Source organism: Mesocricetus auratus, unplaced genomic scaffold (assembly GCF_017639785.1).
Source record: "Mesocricetus auratus isolate SY011 unplaced genomic scaffold, BCM_Maur_2.0 Super-Scaffold_100006, whole genome shotgun sequence".
Taxonomy (NCBI): Eukaryota; Metazoa; Chordata; class Mammalia; order Rodentia; family Cricetidae; genus Mesocricetus; species Mesocricetus auratus.
In genome coordinates, this window is record NW_024429190.1 from 96,352,576 (window position 1) to 96,373,225 (window position 20,650).

Genomic DNA, 20,650 nt, shown 5'->3' on the forward strand with positions numbered 1-20,650 from the left:
ATGTGACTGGTCCTTAGGCTTGATCTCAAATTCCCCAGATATCCACGGGAACAAAAGTTCGAGGTTTCTACAATTGGACCAACTCACTAAGAGAAAAACTTGAGTTTCTATTTTCACCTTATGTTTGACCTCACTGTTATTACTCTTGAGGCTTTTAGTTAAAAATGCTTTTAAATATGCTATATTCTGCTACTTGTGGAGCCCTTTTCCCTTTGGGAGTATCATTCAGTCTAGTCTTTCATAAAAAATATACTACTAAACCTTTCGTATGGAAGTGAAATTCTTTTGTTCATGACTCCATTCTTTTACTCTGAGGCATACACCTGTGTTCGCAACTCCTCCCCATATGTCCTAGCTGTGGGACTGGCTAAAGCTGAGTATTTTATTATTACAACTTACCCTTACTTCATTTGATTTCCTTTTCCCTAATTTTATTGATATTAACACTATTTTAAGAGGATATAAACAGAGCACATGCAGCCTCTTCCACCTGATCAAATCCTGTTCATGCTCATGACTCCTCTCCATATCAGAGATGTGAGAAGTTAAACATTGTATAGGCCTGCCTGACCAGGTCTTCTTTCAGAAATATCCCCATGAATTTCCGTTACCGTCGTCTCCTACGATCTAATAGGTTCTACCCATAAATTTCTTTCCTATTATTCACTAGCCTAAGGTGTCTGAAAGTAGATGATGTTTAGAAATAGTTAAAATTTTGAATTTGAAACACTTACTGATAGAAGCTATAAAGAAAAAGAAAGAAAATGCTGAAAGATATCTTTTTATTTTCAATAGGAGAAGAATGTATTTATAGTTTCATAAAAAAGAATATTATAATAAGCACAAAAAATGAGGTTTGGAGCTCCCAGTTAACACAGTTATCAAATTCTCCTTACCAGTCATTGGAAGCAAAATAAGACTGTTTTGTGCCTTGCAACATACTTATACAAAAATGTCTATGGATACAATAAAATGTGAGAAATTGCTTCATGCACTGAATAATAAAATTACTCAGGTCTCTGATTCTGCAAGAATGCACACTGGAAACTTAGAAAAATATGCATTTCAAATCACATAAATTATTAACAAACTCTACAAATCTCTACTTCACTTTCCAAGAGTTAAGAGCACAGGAAAGTTTGAAGAATTCTAAAGAAAAGGCAATGCTCACATTTTCCCAGGAGGCACATACTTAATTCACTGATTGAAAGCAAAATTGTCCTTCTTGTAGAGCACACGATGGAAGAGAATGAGATCTGATTGCCTCTGTTCTCAGGAAATGTGTGCCTTCAGCCAGGGTCTGTGGCTGGCTTCACAGGAGTTTGTCATTTCAAAAAAAAAGTGCCATATATGAGTACTGTGTGCATTTCCCTGCAGAGAAATCCCTCAGGCTGTAGTGGACTTTCAAAGGAAGCCTCTATACACCCCTCCAAAAACCAGGATGATGAACAATTGACATGGAGGCTGAGTGTTTTTAAAGTGCTCCTTGTCACTCACTACGAGGAGAATGAAAATGATAATAACTGCAGCAGGATAAGCTGGAGACAAAACAGTATCTGTCAGACTCAGGTACCTTTTCTTACTTCCATTCAAGCCTCTGATGTTATCCTCAGAAAAAAAAAGAATCAAAGAAGCACTGGAGTTTATATGAGCTACTATGTGGTTATAAGAAGGACAGAATTAAGTTCAGTGCATTGCATTATTATCTGTAGATATATACAATATAGCTAAGAAAAAAACAGAAAACAAAGTCATATGAACACACACACCAACACACACATGCATACATGCACACACATAATAACATCATGAAAATCTAGGTGTGAAATGCATGCAACTGCTGCAGGAAAGTGAATTGATAATCTGCCTGTAAGACCTTCTCCCCCTCCTCCCGTGCTCCTTTAATTCCACTGCATGCTGGTCTCCCACTTTGGGGTTTATGGTGGTAGAAAGTGAACCTATACACGGAACCAGAGCTACACTCTTCTTGGACTGACCCACCTTATGTGGTCTTCCTACTTCGGGCAGTGTTAGGGAAGCCCTGTGATCCCATTTCTGATTATGGAAATGGAAGCTTTTCCTACACTGATTCTGAGAAGGTCTCTATAATATTGAAAAAACCTACCTCAGACAGCACCTTTCTGCTTCCTTTCAGTGCCATGAACAAATTCAACCTAAAGGCAAACGTATCAAACTGCAGAGAGCAAGGTCCTAAGGGCTCTCTTCATATTTATAAATACACATGCACATATTGAAGTACTGGGTGTGAAACTCAAGGCCTCCAGTGTTCTAGGATACTGAGCCACATACCTAGCCCTTGGTTTGGTTTAAAAAAATAACTGAGTCTTATTATATATCACGAACCTGTCACCCAAACTGCCTTGAACTCACAGCCTTCTTGCCCCTGCTCTGTGAGGCGGGTATGACTTGCTATGAACCCCTACACCTGGCCTGTAGAAACTCTAAGTTATCCTGCCCTGAAGCCTCCTGGAATAACTCAGAGCCTTGGTAAGATGAGCAGACAAATTCTCAGAACACTCAAGAAAGCAGGTTTTGATTTTTCTGTTAGTACGGTTATAAACAACCAGGATAATGTAGAATCCAATAGGATTTGTAACAGTGTACAAAGCAGTCTCTGATTGTCTGTGACATGGTCAGTTTCTAAAACTCTGAGGTTCCCAACACTACAAATCTCTGTAACTTTTTGTGCCTCTCAGGAACATTTTACTAAAAACAGAGAAAATCACTGCAGAAGTCTTACTAAAGACAAGACACATAGCAAAGAGGTAAAAACTATAAGGAGATATTTTCAAAATGTCAATTAAAATGAGGATATATTTTTCCTAAGTATGCATTTTGACAAATTGGATGCAAAACCCATACATAAATATTCTTTGGTCACACCTTTAAAACCTTAGTAAAATGTTGAAACTTTCTAATACCAGGAGTAAATATTACTAAACATTTATATAAATTGCTAAACTCAGATAGGCCTATGCAACCACACTGCTATCCATTTCTTTTTACTCCCCCAAAAGACCTATTTCTATCAAACAGCTGTATCATATCAGCATTAAAACATCTTTGAAGGAATAATAAAGTCTGCTTCCCTGTTAAGAGCCACAATGCCAGTAATCTGAAGTTAATGATAGTAGAGAAATTTCGTAGTCAAGGCTGCCTTGAGAAGTTGAAGAAGAACTCAACACGTGATAAAAGAGTTTGCCTAGCTGGAGTCAATAAGGCTTCGGGAATATGTGCTAACCTGAGAACTCTGCAAAGTCTGGATGATCTGAGGATCCAGGGGAATAAAGATGTCCTGATGAGGAGAAGTCAAGAGGGTGCTGCCTAAGCTCGGTGCTGGTACATTTCCTGGACTGATGACAGTGGGTGGAACAACTTCTGATGAGTTATTCTGACCTGACACAGACCCTATCCTACAAACCGATGAGCTGAGCACAAGAATCTCCCCACTTTATGTAGGATGTGAAAAATCGCAGATGATCTCCTTATTTCCAAAAATGTGGTCCATGGGACCAATAACATCAGCTTATTATGGGAACTTATTGGAAATGCAGAATCTCAGACCTAGGCCTATCTAATAAGAATCGGCATCATAAAATGATGCCCAGGGGTTCATGGGTATATTTATGTTTGGTGTGCACTCATTATTTATGTGATAATGATGTAGTAAGAGCAGAGGATCTGAAACCAGATACCTTTGGCCTCCAATCCTAGCTTCATGCCTCTTTAGCTGTATGACTTGAGCAAAACATCTCATTTCTTTGATAACCCTCCTCCCATGCATTCTTAACATAATTCATGGGGTTGGATTTAGTGGAACACAACGTAACTAGCACAGTTCTAAAACAAGGTCCCCTGTTCTTCCAGAACAAAATCTACAGCTGTCTACACTCTTTGAAAGCTACCACAGATCTGCTTAATCCTTGCCTTTATGCCAAATAATTTTCTTTTTGCTCTTTTACCATATCATTGCTCCTGCAGCCTCCACCAAACCCCTAAAGGATGCAAGAACAGACCACCCCAAATTGCATTTGGCACTGTCCTTTTCCTCACCTCTGATGCAGTTCCTTGACTCTCTGCAAAGACATCAAACCCATAGGCAACCATTCTACCCTTAAATAAACTGGATCATTGTTGAAAATAGAGTATAACTTCCTTTATTTATAGAAGTGAAATAAATGGCCTCTGCTACTACAAAACTAACCCTGCCTTTCCCTCTACCCTGAACTGACCAGAAAACAGCTGACAGAGTTAGGTATGCCCCAACCCCACTCCTAACTTCTCCATCACAGAACATATCCATAGGCTGGCGCAGACATTCAGCTTGCAATAATAAGCTCGGGTTACTCCCTAAAGACTGACACCTGGATATGGCCACCAAGCAAGAAAGATGACTACACATTGCCTGCTTATGTCCCTGAACCCACTTCCAAGATCTGCTGGTGTACCTCAAGACTCCATTATCCTGGCAAGAGATGTCCAAAGATGTTCTGTGATCTCTGAATGTTGAGTGATTCTTATGCTCTATTTTTTTAATTTATCTTGGATGCCCTTATTATATTTGATTCTGAACTCCAGGTGAACATTTGCATCCAGGGAGCATCACATATCCTCAGCATCCACTGTGGACACTCAGGAGCCATCCGATGGATGGATGCATGCATGCATGGACAGAAAGACAGACAGACGGACGGACGGACAGACTGTGGAAAAGCTTACATGGCCAAGAGATTTGTACATTTTCTCGTCAGTTTTCTTTCCTGTCTCCAATTTTTGCTTTCTTCTTTCCTATTGTCTTACCATCTCCTTTCTCTCTCTCTCTTATTTCTTTTCCACCCCTTTCTGCCTTGGTCTTCTGTGGGCTTCCACTTCCCTATTCTAAATCTTCCCAACTCCATTCCACTGGGATCCTACTCATGCGCTTTCCCTATATTCCAATGGGCTCCAAATACTTTAAAGGCTCACAGCAGTTGTAAATCGAACTGTAGCAATTCCTAACTGTGTCTTCACTTTTGTGGATGCAATATTGCTGAGGTATGCTCAAAGGTGCATCTGAAATGTAAACTTCTGTAGGTCTAGACCCAAGATTTAAAATGACTAAAATAACTTCAGGGGCAGGCTAAAAATAATTTCACCTGACATTTGGAAGGCAGGACAAATCTAGAGTGTCCAAAGCACAGCACATCAGGACAGAGATGGAACAGGAAACCCTTCAAGTAATAGGACTCTGCAGTCAGCGGCAGAGAGCAGACCTTCCCTGCCACTCTCCACTCCCAGCAGAGCACTGCAGAAATGAGCCCAGAAAAGGAATCTCAGGAGTCACATAAGCCAAGTTCAATTAGCTCTGAAGTCCGTATGCACCTTCAGGCCCTTTATAAGGTAGCCCAAACTGTAATGCACTTGCAGGGATGCTATGAATGCACTGCCTCCTCTCATCCACACACAGAAGCAGAAGAAAACTGCAGGCGCTCATGCATCATCCCATGGAGGCTAGAGTTCAAACAGACCATTCCATGGGGCAAAGCTCCCCAGCACCAAGTACCAGGCCAGGGAGGTACTGATGAAGTAAGTAGAGAGGGTCAGGGAGAGAGAGCCAAGAACAGATGCGAGGAAACACAGAAAATTGGAGGGAATTCTTTGTAACCATGAACAGACCCACACAAAGTGAACCTTAACATTTTTTAATATTTAAAATCATGACCCAAGGAACTACCTCTAGAGCACAAAGCCAATGCTTTTCCTTCTGTCATTAAAATTTCAAAAGCAGCTTACTCCCAAGGCAGATATTCAAACAGAAAAATAAATATAATAGCAGCTGATCCTTCATAGCACTCATTTGTTTGCTTGTTACAAACCATTTTAATTATTTCGCTTGCAATACCTATCTGTTTGTCTCAGGGGAATATTTAAATCTCCTTGTATTTGGGCATACGTCTCCCAACCACTAGGAAAATGAGACCTTATGTCTCACATTAACACCTCATAGGTTTTTTAATCCCTGAGGAGTTGATAGAAAATTATTAATTTTAATTGCACTTATAATTTAAAATCCTGAAATATTACACTAAGTATTTATTCCAAAGATGATTCAAAAATAAATCTTCATGGCCCAGAGCCCTACTGCAGTGTGATTCTGAAGTTCAGATGTTTGACTTCGACATAGCAAAATCCTTACAGATCCATACGTGTGGGATGGAAGCGTAAAGGTGTGTGTGCCTAGGTAATCTATTCATTCAGCCATGGGCAGCAGATCAGTACTCATCCCGAGTATACACAAAGACTTTGGACTCCCATCCAAAAATGTGAGGTGCACTCTCACCCTGAACTCTTGGGGAAGGGTCTAGGCCCTGCCCTGGATGAAATGACAGACTATGGACACCCCCATGGAGGGCCTCACCCTCCCTGGGGAAATGAGGGGATATTGGGGGTTGGGGGGAAGGGCACAGGAGGAGGGGAGGGAAAGGGAGAGGGACCTGGAACTGACTTGTGAAGCAACCTTGTTTCTTATCTAAATTTAAACTGAAAAATAAATTTTAAAAAAGGTGTGTGTGCTAGTTAGCTTTTGTCAACTTGACACAAACTAGAGATACCCTGGATGAAGTAAGAGGGAAAGTTAACTGAGGTGTTACCTCTTGTGGGCATGTCATGGGGCATTTTATTGCTTAACAGGGGATATGTGAGGGTTCAGTTAACCATGGGTAATGCCATTACTGGACAGATGGTCCTGAATTGTATGAGAAAGCAAGCCACAGAAGGCAAGCTGGGAAGCAGCGCCCCTCCATGGCCTCTGCTTCAGTTCTTGCCTGCAGGTCTTGAGTTCCAGCCTTCCTTCATGACAACCCCTGATATGGAAACCAAACAAAGCCTTTCCTTCCCTCAAGTTGTTTTGGATGAGTGTTTCATGACAGTAACGAACATGAACTGGGAAATTTTATGGTAACTAACACTAAGGGTGTTGGATGGTGACTGAGAATATGAACTCTGTCCACGTTGGATTGATATGAACTGAATCACCTACCTGCACCCCAATCAACTAAGAGTAACAAAAATGAGACAACACTTGTCACACGCTGAGCAACAAGCGTAGCTGGAAAGTGATGCCTGAGAAAAGAACCAACGAGATGGGCCTGAGCCACTCAGAGATACTCTAAGTGTTGTAGCACAGGGAGGGGAAAGTCAGATGAACCATAATGGTTTCTATGAATGGACAAAAGGACTGAAGTGTTAGGTACTTGGAGCAGTTTAGAATAATAAGACAGAACACAGTGAAAAGAGAAACAGAAAAGGCCCCTCAGAAATCTGTGAAGAATTCTGTTTGAATCTTTTGCAGAGTATTAGTACCTGTGTATGAAGAAACTACCTCAGTCTAGGAAAGTACCATCTAAGAGAAGCAGGTATAGCAATCCTAAGTTATGGGTCCAATTACAATGAGGAGATATGCCTGTCAAAGAAAGGTTCAAAGCACCCAAAAGGAACTGTGTTCAAGGAGGGAGGCAGGTATTTAAAGGAACAAAAATGAATCCAGCATCCAATCCCCCATAAACATGATGTATTCATGGAACAGGTTGTGGAAAGATTGTCACAGTTAGAGGACACTGGGGAAGACTAGGTCAAACTGTGTTCTGCACATGCGTACACTGCTGTACTCATGAACTCTCAGCAGTTGTTTTTGCTGGCACAAGGCCTGTACAAGATCAAGCCAGTTAACATCCCAATACAGACAACAGTGGGGCACACAATTCCCACCCCTAGTTACAGAGTTATTGACATTTGATGGAAGCTGGTGGGGGTTTCAGTTTTCTTTAAGGGTATTCTCCTTGGCAGGGTAACCATGCACAGGTGGGTGACACCATACCTATGCAGTAATGGTGCTCAGTGGATTTTTATAAAGGAAAAAAGTTGGAAGGGGTCATGAAGGAAATCTGGGAGGAGTTGGGAGGAACATAAAGAGGTAAATAAAATATGTCTTAAATACAGTCTATGTACATATGAAGTTCTCAAAGAATAAATAAGATACATTATTAAAATTAGAATATTTGCCATCCAATCAAAAACCACAATGTATATAAAGCAGTCATAAAATACAGTCCCTAACTGAAAAAATAACCAGTCACAGATGACTAAGAAACAGTTGGTAGAATTAACAGAATTGGAATTTAAAACACACAGTATAAATATTATAAATCCACACCACATATTCAAGTAAATAAAGTAGAAACTTTATGTGATTGGGAAAACAATAAAAATAAATTGAATTTCTATAATTTAATTTGCATTGTCTGACATGAATAAATGCACATGGGGAAGAAATAGAAGAAAATCAATGAATTTGAAAGTATGGAATACAAATTACCAAAAATTAATTAGCTAGTATGGTGAAATACATCCACTAATTTTGAACACAACAATTAAAAACGAACATGATTGGGTAGTTTATTAATTTCCTAAGCAAATGAATCTGCTTATTTCTCTTTACTAATACAGTAAAAAGGGAAAACCCATGTGACCATCCCAACAGAGCTATAAAGAGAACTCAATCAAATACAACATCCAGTTGATTTTTAAAAACTCTCAGAAACCTAAGAATGAAAGAAAACTTCTTCAATATGGTACAAAGGGGTATAGGTGGCATGTTTTCTTGCAGGAGTGGATAGACCACTCATCTTGGTTATGCTTAGCTTCCAGGAGGAGACAAGACCCACCAAACTTCCATTACTTCTATTTGACATTGAACTAGAAGTTCAATATAAAAGGAAAAAACACACAAAAGAAATAAAAGTATGGATTCATGAGAAAATGTAGTCCTCTTTATCATAGAAGACACATAAAATCTGAAGAAATATACTGAAAGAAAGCCTCCATAACTAACAATTGAGTTTAGCAAGGCTGAGCAAGATTGTATTTCTATAAGCTATCAACACACAATTGCAAGTTTAAACTGAAACGCAACAGGGTGGAGAAATATAAATACTTGGAGATGAATCTAACAGTATGGCATGCATTTAACACTATAAAATGCTGCTACCAATAATCAGGTACTTAGATAAATGGAAAAGTATTCCTTTCTCACAGGTCAGTATTGCTAAGAAGTCAATTATCCCAAAAAAGAAATCTCTAGCTTCAAATTAAAAGCAAAGCTGACTGTTTCCAGGAAAATGACAAGTTAATTTTAAAGTGTATGAAAATGCAAAGCGAGAACCAGGGAGAGAAATTATTAGCAACTTGAGAATGAATTTCTCTGTAATTCTGTGTCCTGTGTGCCTCACACATTTCATCATAGCCCCAGCTATACGGAAACATGAAGGGACAGAGGCTTTCTCCGCATTTTTTTAGAACCAACCAAAATGTGTAGTTATTATGAGTATCCATTATTACCTGAAATATAAAACATAGGTCAAATCAAATACAACAGATTATATCTACAAGTTGAAGCCCAATTAAATTTTGGCAAAGGCTCCCAAGAGGAAGAGACAGTCTTTTCATTAACTGATGCTCAAACGATTAAATTATAATGCACAAAAATAGCATAAAACAAAAATCAAATACAACCCTTACCACATATTATATAAAAAAAATGAATGGATCTCAAAATGATTATGCTGAGTGAATAATCACAGAATAAGAAGACTCCATGTGGCATTGTCACATTGATATAAAATTGTACATTTTTATTCTTGAGAATTTCATAATGTATACAATAACTAATGATTAAATATATTCCCTTTTCCCCCTTCCTTTCTTCCTATGTCCCCCTAATTTGTTCCATCCCAATTTCATATCTTTTTGTTCTTTATTTGAAAATAACTCAGTCTGATAACAGGGCATAGAGAAACATTTGCGGACAATACTAACATTAGTTATTTTAATAGCTGTCCTGGTTTGCAACTTGGGGAGGAAAGGGTTTGTTTCATTTTACACTTTTCAGTGCATCATGGAAAGAAGCCAGGGCAGGAATTTTAGGCCAGAATTAGGAGGCAGTAGCTAAAGCAGTGACAATGGGTTGCTCTCCATGACTTCCTCAGCCTGTTTTCTTATACAACTCAGGACCATCTGCGAAGGATGTCAAGAAAGTGTCCCACAGACATGCCCAAAAGCCATTATGATGGAGGGAATTACTCTATTGAAGTTTCCTTTTCCTAGGTGGCTCCAATTTGGGTCAAGTTGACAAAAATAACTAAGAAGCACAATGGTGAAGATATCTTCACAAGGGCATGTGTGAATTATACTCAACAGACTCAACATATACTAATGATTACACTTTAGAAGTTTGTAAAATGACTGTGAGCACTGTAGTTTTAGAATAGAAATCTAACAGACTTCCAAAGAAGACAAATACCAATACTCCTCAAATTGTTCCACAAAATAGAAACAGAAGGAACACTACCAAATTCATTTTTGAGGCCACAGTCACCCTGATGCCCAAACCATACAACGATTTAATAAAGAAAGAGAATTACAGACAAATTTCCCATGTGAACATAGATGCAAAATACTCAATAAAATGCTCAAAAACTGCATCCACGAACACAACAAAAAGTTCATCTACCATGATCAAGTAGGCTTCATCCCAGAGATGAAGGGCTCATTCAACATACTAAAACCAGTCACTGTAATCCACCATTTAAACAAACTGAAAAAAAACCTAACCTAGCAAGTAAAAGACATGTACGATAAAATCTTAAAGACTCTGAAGAAGTTACCAGAAGATAGAATGATCTCCCATACTTATAGATTGGTAGGATTAACACAGTAAGAATGACTATCCTATCAAAATCAATCTACAGATTCAGTGAAATCCCCATCAAACCTTCCACAGAATTCTTTATAGACCTTGAAATAATAATACTCAATTTCTTATGGAAAAACAAAAAGCCCAGTATAGTTAAAACAATCCTATACAATAGAATAACTTCTGGAAGCATCACCATCCCTGATTTCAAGATGTACTACAGAGCCATAGTAATAACAACTGCATGTTATTGGCCTAAAAACAGACAGGTTGATCAGTGGAATCAAATTGAAGACACAGACATAAGGCCATACAACTATATGCACCTGATTTTTGATAAAGAAGCCAGAATAATACAATGGAAAAAATAAAGCATCTTCAGGAAATGGTGCTGATCTAACTGGATGTCAGCATGTAGGAGAATGCAAACAGATTCATATCTATCACCCTGCACAAAGTTCAAGTCCAAATGGAACAAAGACCTCAATATAAAATCAAATACACTGAACCTGACAGAAGAGAAAGTGGGGAATAACCTTGAATGTATTGGCACAGGAGACAACTTCCTGAATAGAACACCAGTAGTGCAGGCAGTAAGACTGACAATTAATAAATAGAACCTTTGAAACTGAAAAGCTTCTTCTGTAAGGCAAAAGACACCATCAATAGGTCAAAACAGTAGCCCAGAGTGGGAAAAGATTTTCACAAATTCCACATCTGAAACATGGATAATATACAAAATACAGAAACTAGATATTAAAAAACTAAATAATCCCATAAAAATGGGGTACAGATCTAAGCAGAGAATTCTCAACAGAGGAATCTCAAATGGTCAAGAAACTCTTAAATGTTCAACATCCTTAGCCATCAGGAAAATGCAAGTCAAACTGACTCTGAGATTCCATATTACACCTGTTAGAATGGTTAAGATAAAAAAAACACAAATGACACTTTATTCTAGAGAGGATATGGAGCAAAGAGAATATTCTTCCACTGCTGGTGGGAGTGAAAACTTGTATAGCCATTTTGGAAAACAATATGTCAGTTTCTCAGAAACTTAGGAATCAATCAAGACCCAGCTATATCACTCCCGGGAATATACCCAAAGTACCCTATCACAAAGATACTTGCTCAACTATATTCTAGGCAGCTTTATTCATAATAGCCAAAAGCTAGAAACAACCCAGATGTTCCTCAACTAAAGAATGAATAAATAAAAAGCTAATCACCTCTCTGGGCCCACCTTTCAACACTGTCACATAGAGGACCAAATTTCAAACCATAGCTCTGTGGTATGAGCCTAGAGAAAATATCAATGGATGATAGAGTACATCTTCCCAATGCCAATATTTGGGGAAGACAAAATGGCATTTCACATGAAACTGACCCACTTTGTTAAACTGAAATTTCCCTTCGAGACACTCAGATTTGACAATAGGAAATTTCACAGACATGCCTGACCCAGAAACCTCTTGTCCAAGCAAAATGACTGACAATCAATACTTTTTTATCTCCAAAAGTTCTCACCTGTCAGGAGAATATGAAAAAAACTGATGAGTCAAACTGTGGAAAATATTTGGTGACAAAAATCTCTTTGGGGGAAGAGGAATATGGCTCATTTCTCTCCTGTTGGGATAAAGGGGGAAGCTGTTTTCTATATAAAGTCTTCCTCAAGGGCTTCACTCAGACCCACAGAACATAATAGGGCCTTAATAATCAGGATCATTTGGATTTAATCATAAAAGCTACTTTATACCTTCATTGTTATGGCTTGAATATAAAACATCCCCCAAGGGCTTGTGTGCTGACAAACAATTTGATTCTGAGAGTTCATGACAAAGTAACCTGTCAATGCATTCATACCTGAATTAGGAAGCAGGGCCTACTTAAAAGAAGGAAGTCACTGAAGGTGTAACTTCAAAGGGTACAACTTATCCCAGTACGTTTCTTCTTGCTCTCTCTGCTCCTGACGACTGTGAGGAGAGAAACTTTGCCACACCCTTCTACCACGATGCTTTGCCCCAGCCTAGCACAGAAACAGCAGAGCCAACAAATATAAGCTGAATGAAGCCTCTAGAACCAGGAGACAAATAAGCTTCCCTTCCTTAATTCATTGGTATCAGATATTTTGTCAGAGCATAAAAAAAGTAGCTTAGCCTTCCATTGGCCTTTTGAAAACATCCATTCATTTCCTTTTATTGTATCACCATGACACTTGCCTTTTTATTATCGTGTTGTTGACGTTTTGTTTATCCCTAGTTAACGTGAAATTCCTTGTCACTTAAGCTTCAAAGCCAAATTTCAGAAATCAAATACAAAAATTGGAAGGTTTCCTTGAAGATGCCATCAAGGGATTGAGGTGGAAGCTACTGACTATTTACAGAGGACTTAGAGAACAGAAGTTCCCAACAATGAAGATTTGCTTAACTGTTATTCCTTCCAATGACAGCATATTATAATACCATTAAATATTATCTAAAAGGCTATTTACTGACATGACAAAATGTTAATGTTGTATTATTAACTGAAAACAATAGGATTCCCAAAATTGAACCTACCAATTAAAATCTCTTTAGGGTAATAAGCTACATATTTGTGGCTTTTTGAAAGGATGACTATATTATTCAGATATATTAATTTGTGATTTGTTTTACTGTTACAGACCACTTAGGGTAAATTAGAGCTATTTTTACTTGTGTACCCTTTATCCATATCCCTTCAACCATCCACCCACTTACACACTCCTTACAGTCTTGAAAGTCTGTGCCCTTCTTTCCCCCAAGACACTTCTTTATAAAAGACATAAGGCTCATCAAGATACAGGCCTTTAATCCCAGCACCTTGGAGGCAGAGGCAGGCAGGCCTCTGTGAGCTGGAATTCAGTTTGGTCCACATAGTGAGTTCCAGGCTATTCAATGTGACATAGTAAGTCCCTGTCTCAGGAAAAATAAAAAAGGTAGCTATGACGGCCAGCTGAGCAATCTACTGTGGCTTTGAAAATTAGAGGGTCAAAGTGGCAGAACCAAGTATCTTCCCAGACAGGTCAGGAAAGAGCTGGGGAAGGAGTCTATAGGCCTCTTCAGGCCCTGATAGACTTTTAGCCCCAGAATCTGGTGAGGTTGATTGATGGTTATTCAGAAAGGCTGGGCCTAGGCTTAGGGTCTCTCAAAGACAGAAAAAGTACATTGGATAAGCTGAGGTCCAACATGAGTTGCAACCTATTGAATCTCCACAGAGATCTTCCTTTATACTTCTATTACTATTATTACTGTTACCAATTATTATGTTGGTATATCAAATTCTACATAGTTGTAATGTATAACACACACACACACACACCACATTTTGTGATGGCCAAAAATGCCTGGTGGGCATATCCAGTTCCTCTCATAATTTTCTATGAAAGCACACTTTCAAAAACTATATACAGTAATTATAGTCTGTAATATGTGTGTATACACATCTATACAATATAGTCATGAACTATAGTCACGATTTACAAGATGAGCTCTTTAGCAATTCTTAACCAGAAGGAATGCTAGGCATGAAGGTATCCGTCTCTGGCTCCTCCACAGCTAGAAAAACATCAGCCCCTATCTGCAAGTGGCAAACTGTTCTCTGGAGCTAAAGGACCTTGCATTCCACTCTGACCACCTGACAACCAAAGACTTTTCCCACCATCCTTTTCCCTGTCCACATACTAACCAGGTCTGGCCCTAATTGGCTATTGAGATCCAACACGTGCAGAGTGATATGGCTGTAGACTTTGCTGCTCTTTCTATGCTATATGGCATTCATTTGGAATTCTCTACCCAGGTTTACGAAAAGCTGTCCCAATACATATAATATCTCCAGGTTTGAAGTAGAAGAAAAGGAACCAAAATTGAGGCCGCTGTCTCTCAAACATCATTCAAAATACTTCTGCTGATCAGTTCTACAGTTTGAACTGTCTCCTGAGTCGGGTTTTGCTTGTGTTCCAGCTTTAAAAGGGCCCTCCATGGGCAGCTCCACCATGGCCTATGATCTCCACGCTGTGGGTGAGGCAGCAGCCTCTTGTGTGTATGTGTGTGTGCATGCAGGCGTGCTCACTTCCCTTTCTCTGTGTGATGAATAGTGATTATCAAGCATGGCAAAGGAGGTGTAATAACGGGGTAGGAGGCACAGATAATAGGGCCTTTCTGGCACAAGCAGCAAGTTCATCTGAATCCGCCAGAATCCATTTGTGGGAAGAGCGATGGATAGGAATGCAGAAAGGTAGACACTAACCTTTAGTTTTCAGATACATTTGCTACACGTGGTAATTAAAGCTATTTTTAAAACTCCTTAGGTGTCAGCACTCCCTTTCCCAAGCATTCTTCTGTCAAAACTCAGTAAAATGGCAATATGTTTGTTGGGAACAATTGACTCACGTCTAAAAACATGGAGTCTGATTCTACAGCAATGGTAGGTTGTCTGTCTAAAGAAAAATTCAGCTTGAATAGCAGAAGAGTTTGAAAGGCCCCCACCGCTCATGTGAGCAGTAGTTTAGTGATCTATGGACATCTGCTTTTTACTTGTGATGCTCCAAGCTGTCAGGGTGGAGAACACAGCTCTCAGATTCATAGGAGCAGCCTCGGAGGCCCAGTGCCATTCAGTACCAATATTATGAACCATGTCTTTCATCATGGTAAAGAGGCAGGATAGGAAGAATAGGATTGGTAAAGAACCAGTTTGTGTCCCCCAGGGTGTTGGAAAAGCCATGATGACATCTTCAGTAAGTGACATTAGGAGCAGGAATTGTAATTGAAGTTGAGTCGTAAAAAGTGCATAGGAGTTTGAAAGGCATGGACAAAACTAGGGTTAGCAAGTCCAGGATTCTGCCATAGATACTGCAGCTCAGATTCATCCAGGCAAGAATCTCCTTGTACTTCTTATATATAAATGGATACACTGACATCAGGTCCTTACACTGGGTGTTTCTTAGGTACACAGGAAAAAAAAGTACCTACATACTTGCTAAGGAAATGAGCTCTCTTTTGAAAGTGATTGATAACTGTTTGAGTTCATGATCACTTGGCTACTTCCTGTATGTCAACTAAACCACCCAAGTCCAGCAGATGGCAATTATGAATCTTATGAACAGGCAAGGCAAGCAAGACCATGGAAGGAAAGGAAACAGTCTGCCAAGCCTGGGTCACACGAGTGGTGAGTACTAGAGTCAAAATCGTATGCATGTTCCCAAAGACCGTGAGCTAGAACCTAATGGCACTTTTGTTCTGTTGACTAAACTCACTGCCTGTGTAGCCTCCGATTCCCTCTTCAAGGGCTCTGAGACTACTGAAGGTTCCTATAGAACAATAACATCCTCACAAATGTGTGACCATAAATGCTAAGTTTGAGGTTCTCTTGGAGTTGTGAGAGGAAATAGGCCCATTCTGATTAATCGATGACAGGCATTTCCAGGGTCATTGTTTCCAGCTTCTTCTCTTAAGATACATATTAGCTTGTTTCTGCGGGCTTTTGTGAGGTTCCTTTGCCTTTTCCATAAGCGAGTTTTAAAACAAGATGGTAATGCACACAATAACATAAAGAGAACACATAACCAGAAACAAACCATAGAAGTTATAAAGTAAGACTCCCCTTAACAAGAACTGTATTACTTCCTCCAAATTACTTTAAAAGTCACATTTTTCCTGGGATTTTGGAACACTCAGCTTTTAGTCAGGGCTGAGTACTAGAGGAGAAGTAAGAAAAGTGTGATGTAGGGTATGTGATTCTTAAGTCTTAAACCCTGCAGATCTGTGTTCAGATCCTGGTCCTGCCTCTTTCTGATTATGGCATCAAAATATCTATCTCTTTCCTTATTTGAATGATTGAATGGTTTAGGTTCCTTAGGGACTTAGTCCTGCAATCTCTCCAAGTCTACCAGAGTCTCCCTGAGGTTGCTGAACTTCCTTGCCAACTGCACCTGGCATTGGTGATTTTCCTCCCTCCCCTGACATAATTTCTCTCCTTGGTACCCAGGACACCTGCTGCTTACCTCCTCTCCCCTGCAGCTGCTCTCGTTCAGACTCCTTTTGATTGTCCTCTTTGTGGTGGCTTGATACGGTCTCAGTGGTCAACGTTTGAGCCTCTTCTCATTTTAACTAATATGTTCCTTGGTGATCCCTTCTAGCTACATGATGCAAAAATCCTCTATATGCAAATGACTCCCAAATACAAGCCGCCAGAGCTGTCCTTCCCTGAACTTCAGGATCACACACCTATACCTCCAATGTAAAATCACCCTCCAATAGGTATCGTAAAATGAACATATCTAAGCTAGATTCCTGATTCTATTCTTCATACATGCAACACTGAATTCCCCATATCTCAAAAGTAGCTTCTTTTGCCAGCAATTAAAACTAAAGATAACACATAACCAAACAAAAACTCCATACTTTTCTCTTTCTCACACTACCCATACCTAATACCACTAGTTATCAATGCCCCAGCACAACCTACCACCCTCCTCCCTAGAGAGCTATGCAGTCAGTCTGTTAAATGGCTTTCCTTCCAGATCGCTACACACATACCTCCATAGCCATTCTTAAGGTACATGCCAAAATATGTGTTTAAAACAATCTACAACTTGCTCAAAACTCTTTCTTCATTTTCATTCCACTCAGATTAAAGGCTACATGTGTTACAGACACTGATGTATAGAACCTGGCCTCTTCTTCACTACTTCTCCATCCATCTACCCATTCATCCAACCATCTATCCACCCATCCTTCTACCCATCCTTCCACCCATCCATCCACCCATCCATCCACCCATCCACCCACCCATCCACCCACCCACCCATCCAATTTAGTCCTGGCATGCTTCGAGAGCCTGCTTCCAGGCTCCTGCCCAGAAACTCCTAGCTAATATTTTCTCCCACACCTATGAAGCTAATCCCCTACTGATATGCACAACTTCCTCATCCTCTCACCTCTTCTAGTTCCTGTTCAAATGTCCTTCATCCAAGAAGCTTTCTGTTGTCATCTACTATAAACTAGAAACCATTTTTCTCAGTTTATTCCCCTTAAAATATTTCATCAATGTATGTGAAATTTGTAAAATCCAAAATAATTTACATACATTTAGCTAGTATCTCATCATTAATTTCATCTCATTCAAAATATTTTCATGCAAGCATAGAGGCATGCGCATGTATGAAATAGCAAGATTCCCTGAGCCCAGAATGATGGGGACCACCTGGGCAGCCTACTAAGACTCTGTATCTTAAAGAAAAGAATGTGAATTACATACAGTGGGGATGACTCTTATATTTAACCAAGATGAAGAATAGACTTGGATTTATCTCCCTGCCTGCCACAACCAATCAAACTACTCAAAATATTTGGGAAGGAAATAGTTTTTAAAATAATTGAACAACGGGCAATACATCTAGTAGGGATCTTTCAAGATAAAAGAGAAAACGAGCCATTAAATTCTGTCCTGAGGGAGGTGACATACCACTGAAAAGCAGGGGAAAGTAAACAAACAGAAGCCAAGGGTGTCCATGTATTAAGTGTACAGATCAGAGACAGTAGATGGCAAAGGAAGTTAGAATACACTGGACTGGAGACTAGGGCAGAGACAGGTTAGGGAGAAAAAGTGTGGTCTTATCCTAAGAGTCCCCAGAACACTCAGCAGAGTTTGACCACAATATGCTTGTATGGAAGTCACTAGATGAGGGGGAAACAAAAACCCAAATGATTAGCAAAAACAGTGTCTGGGGTTTACACAGACCAGAATGTGTAATGTCCAGACCAGAAAAGCTTAGGTGTTGTGTGTATGACTTGAACTACCTAGAGACTTTAGCCTCACAGGTGTGAAATAATCAGCCCTAGATAAAATCCAACCTAGTATGTTTCTGTTGTCCCATATCTGATCTCCTGAGCTAATTGGAAGCATGGGGGGAGGGAAGAGGGAGTTAGAAAGAGACAGGGAGAAGAGAAGAAGAGAGGATGAGGAAGCAGGAAGACTGAGTCAGGGGAAGAATAGAGGAGAGCAAGAAAAGAGATACCTTAATAGAGGGATTTGTTATAGGTTTAAAGAGAAATCTGGCACTAGGAAAATGTCCAGAGATCTACAAGGATGACCCCAACTAACAATCTAAGCAATAGTGGAGAGGCTACCTTAAATGTCCTTCCCTGACAATGAGATTGATGACTACCTTTTATGCCATCATAGAGCCTTCATCCAGTAGTTGATGGAAGCAGAAGCAGACACCCACAGCTAAACATTGAGCTGAACTCCTGAAATCCAGTCTCAGAGAGGGAGGAGTGTTGAGCAAAGGGTTCAAGACCAGGCTGGAGAAACCCACAAAAACAGCTGACCTGAGGAGCTCATAGACCACAGACTGATAGCTGGGAAACCAGCATAGAACTGATCCAGATCCCCTGAAAGTGGGCGTCAGTTAGGAGGCCTGGGCAATCTGTGGGGCCTCTGGTAGTGTATCAGTTTTTATCCCTAGTGCACGAGTGGGCTTTGGGAGCCCATTCCACACAGAGGGATACTCTCTCAGCCTATGACAGACTTTGAAGATCTGCCATTGAAGGCCTCACCCTCCCTGGGGAGCAGAAAGGGGATGGGATAGGGGGTTGGTGGGGAACAGGGGAGGAGGAGAGGGGGAAGGAACTGGGATTGACATGTAAAACAAACTTGTTTCTAATTTAAAGTAAAAAATGTAAAAAAAAATCGGACTTGAAAAAGATCCAATAAATTACAATGTCTTCCCTGAGACATCTTAGACAAAGAAACACAAAAACATTCAGGAATTCATAATGTACAATTCACAAGTTTGGTCTTCAAGCAGAAATTATTAGTCATGTACAAAAGAAGTACAAAATAAAATAATCAAAAGGATAACAATAAATTAATAAACACTATCCTGTAACTGAAACTGAAAATAGTCTAGCAGATGTGGACCTGTAAGCAGTTTTTATAATCATATTTCACATGTTCAAAAATATAAGCAGACATAGTGTAGGCTTTAAAAGCTGTCATTCAGAGTTCTAGAGATAAAAACTATAGTTATGAGAAGAAAGCACATTGGGTGGCAATAATGGCAGATTAGACATAGAAGAAAAATATTGGTAAGACTGTGTGCATATGACAAAAATATGCAAAGAGAAACAGAGAGAAAAGGAATAAAAAGAAAACATGGGGCTGAGAGAATGAACTGGTGCGTAGAGTGTTGTTGCCCAAACGTGCAAACCTGAGTTTAGACCTCCAGAGCCCACATACATCTAAACACAGTAGTGCATGCCGTTAACCCCAGTATCCCATGGTAAGATGGTGGCACAGACGGTTCATAAATAAGCTAGCCTGATGCAAACTGCAGTGAACAATAAGACACTGCCTCAAGCAAAGCAAATGGCAAGGACCAACATCAGGGAATGTACTCTTATTTCCACACACACATTGTGGTAAGTGTGCGACACACATACACAGCGCACAAAGATAGAAACAGAAAGAACATCTATGACGTAGAGGACAACTGCAACGGAACTATTCCGTGTGTAACATAGATCCTTAAGTAAGAGAGTAGGAAAGAAGAAACCGTAACCGAAGCGATAGATGATTTCATTTTTATGTTTTGAAGAAACAATTTATTGACAGTTTTGATGAGAACTATAACTCTACAAGTACAAAAAGTGAAAAATAAGCAAAAATTAAAAAATAAGGACTGGAAAGAACAGGAAAAAGCACAATATACACATAATTAAATTCAAATGGGAGAAAGGAAACCCTAAATATTGCAGAGATGAAGAACAGTAAAACAAAAACAAGGGTTGGCATCTGATTTCTGACATGCTACTTAGTTATTTGTCAAGTAGACATGAGCTCAGGTCATTTGGGGGAAAAAATCTCTATTGAGAAATTTCC

The 20,650-nt window shown here is 39.6% G+C and overlaps 1 protein-coding gene across 5 annotated transcripts in view; it reads right to left on the minus strand.

The window, feature by feature from the left end:
• The window catches only part of Grid1 (glutamate ionotropic receptor delta type subunit 1), a 703,193-nt gene that overhangs the window by 234,860 nt on the left and 447,683 nt on the right, over nucleotides 1–20,650 (minus strand). The gene's annotated exons all lie outside the window — the stretch shown is intronic.